We start from the raw sequence: 3,031 nt of genomic DNA, 5'->3' as shown, positions 1-3,031 counted from the left end.
ATTTGTCCTTTGACCAACTAAAGTGCATACATCATTCAAGTGATGTCATAAAGGTGTATTAACAAGAAGATTATATCAAGACATCACTTGAACAATTGTAGACTTCATTTCAAGCATTCAAGTCTTCTGAAAACAGTGAACTCAATTCTGAAGAGCTTGAAGAACAAAGTAAAACGCTACTGCGGACCAGTTCCTAAATCGAGTATTCTGTTGTCCTTAGCTGAGTTTTAACTTTGTGATTGTTCTTATTGTAATTCCTAAATTGCTTAGTTAGAAGCGGTACTTAGGAACCCCTCTTAAAACCATAAACTTTCTGAGTTTATGTTGTGACTAGAGTTAGTCATAAGTTAAATCCTTTGTAACCAGTTAGTGACAAAGTGGCTTGTGATTAGAGTATTACAAGTTAGAGTGATTGAAGTCTTTGTAACTAGTGAGTAACAAAGTGGCTTGTGATTAGTGTATTACAAGTTAGAGTGAGTGAAGTCTTTGTAATAGAGTCATTACAATGTGGCTTGTAATCGAGTGTTTACAAGTTAATGAAGTTGAAAGCCTACAAGTGTAGGTCGTGGTTTTGTCCCCTTGAGTGGAATTTTTCCACGTAAAAATTCCCGTATCTCATTTACTTACTGTTTCATTAGTACCCTCAGTGGAAACTTGTAGAGGACCAGGTACTCTATAGTTTGGTGGACTCATATAAACTATCAATTGGTATCAGAGCATGTTCCTCCTATTAGGCTAACACCTAGGAAGGATCCGTATGGATGCTCCACCAAATCCAATTTCTCTTCTTTCTTTTTGATTTCAACTTTTTTTTCCAGGGGTCCAGAAGGATAAAAGGTGGTGGAGAAGGAAGCCGAACATTATGAAGAAGGTCAATCTACATACAGACCACCCAGGTTCAATGGACAATACTATGGGTAGTGGAAGACAACAATGCATGATTTTATCGTGGCTGAGGATTCTGAGTCATGGGATGTCATATGTGACGGCCCTTACGTCCCAATAAAGGTACTTGAAGAACTTCCATTCTCAATGCCAAAAACCAGAAAAGAATACATCGACGCAGACAAGAGAGCTGTAGAGAAGAATTTTCGTGCCAAGAAGATTTTGGTATGTAGAATAAGACCTGATGAATACAATAAAATCTCTGCTTGTGACACTGCTAAGAAGATATGGGAAGCTTTGCAAATAGCTCATGAGGGAACCACCCAAGTAAAACAATCTAAGATCGATATGCCCACTACCGAGTATGAACATGATGAAGGACGATGAATCCATTCAAGATATGCACACAAAATTCACTTCCATCATAAATGAGTTACACTTACTTGGTGAAAAAACCATTCCTAGGAACAAGCGAGTAAGGAAAATCCTCAGTATCCTGCCGAGTTCTTGGGAAAGCAAGGTAAATGCTATTACTGAAGCAAAGGACCTGCATGAGCTGACCATGGACGAGCTGGTTGGAAATCTGAAGACCTACGAGATGAAGAGGAAGATAGATAGTGAAAGAAAAGAACCAAAGAAGGAAAGGAACCTGGTACTCAAAGCTGATAGCAATGATTCAAGTGAGGAGGACAGCGACATGGATTACTTAACCAAAAGGTTTCAGAAGATGCTCAGAAGAAATGGAGGAATGCCAAAAAGGGGCTGATCTAGCAAACCAAAGAACTATGATCTCTGCCATAAGTGTGGAAAGCCTGGGCACTTCATCAAAGAATGTTCTCTCCTGAAGCAAGAGCACTCCAAGTACAACCCTAAGAGAGCAGCCAAGAGGAATCCGGTTCTTGACAAAGACTTTAAGAGGAAGAAATCTGCTGACAATATGGTGAAACAGGCTCTTGCAGCATGGAGACACTCCTCTAGTGAATCTGAAGATGAAGCCGATGCAGGTGACAACTTCATAATGGCTGTTGAAAGTGAGAAAAATGAATATGATTCAATATTTGCTTTGATGGCCCAATCAGATGATGATGAACATGATGACAAAAGTGAGGTAAATCTCAGGGATGTTCAGAGAAATCTGAAATCCTACTCTCCTAAGAAACTCATGTCTTTAGCTAGTGTATTGATTGATGGCTATCACAGTCTTGTGGAGGATAAGGATTCTTTGACCTTAGAACAAGGAGATGCTGAACAAACTAGAGATGACTTAGTGGCTGTAGCTGTTGACCATAAGGAAACCATTGAAAACTTCAGAAAAGATAGAGAAGCCTTAATGAAGAGAGCGACTGAGATTGAGGAAGAACGAGATGATCTTTTGGTAGTAATTGCAGATCTAAGGGAAACAATAGAGGGACCAGGGACTGAGTCAAAACCTGGAAATTCTGGAAAGGTAAAAGAGATAGCCAGTGAGGAACACATTAGGCTTGAAAACGAGTTCAAGGCTGTGAGAACTAGTCTTTGTGTTGAATCTGAGAAAAACAAACATCTCCAGATTGAACTGGAAAGAATAAAAAATGATCTTGAAAAGTCTCTAAAATGGACTTGGTCCTCAAAAGCTATCACTGCCATGTACGTCAATAATGGTGGAAACAGGCAGGGAATTGGGTTCCAAAGGGAGAAAGCCCCTTACAACCCCCATAGCAAGTATGTTACTGTACCAGACAACTGACTGTGTACCCACTGTGGGAACAATGGGCATTTCAAAGAAATTTGCCAAGCCAGGGTCCAGTCCATTCAGAAAAACAAAGTGTTTGCTGAAAATGTAACTACTAAAAAGGGACCAGGTTCCACCTACAAAAAATGCATTATTACCTATATAGACTAAGAGAGTCCTTATTCATCCTCTTGCCTACTACAAGGGACCCAAACTTGTTTGGGTTCCTAAAACTAACTCTTGATCTCCTTGTGCAGGGAACAGTGAAAGGAAGCAATCAACAATGGTTCATGGATAGTGGATGTTCAAACACATGACTGGGAACACCATGGACTTTCTTTCACTAAAAGCCCTGCAAGGAGGCAGTGTATCCTTTGGCAATGGGAAAAAGGCATACATTCTTGGAGTTGGAAAAGTCGGGAAATCACTCACTCA

The sequence above is a fragment of the Nicotiana attenuata genome, chromosome 1 (genome assembly GCF_001879085.1).
Source record: "Nicotiana attenuata strain UT chromosome 1, NIATTr2, whole genome shotgun sequence".
Classification (NCBI taxonomy): Eukaryota; Viridiplantae; Streptophyta; class Magnoliopsida; order Solanales; family Solanaceae; genus Nicotiana; species Nicotiana attenuata.
The sequence above is the reverse complement of the archived record's forward strand: the minus strand, read 5'-3'. Positions refer to the sequence as shown.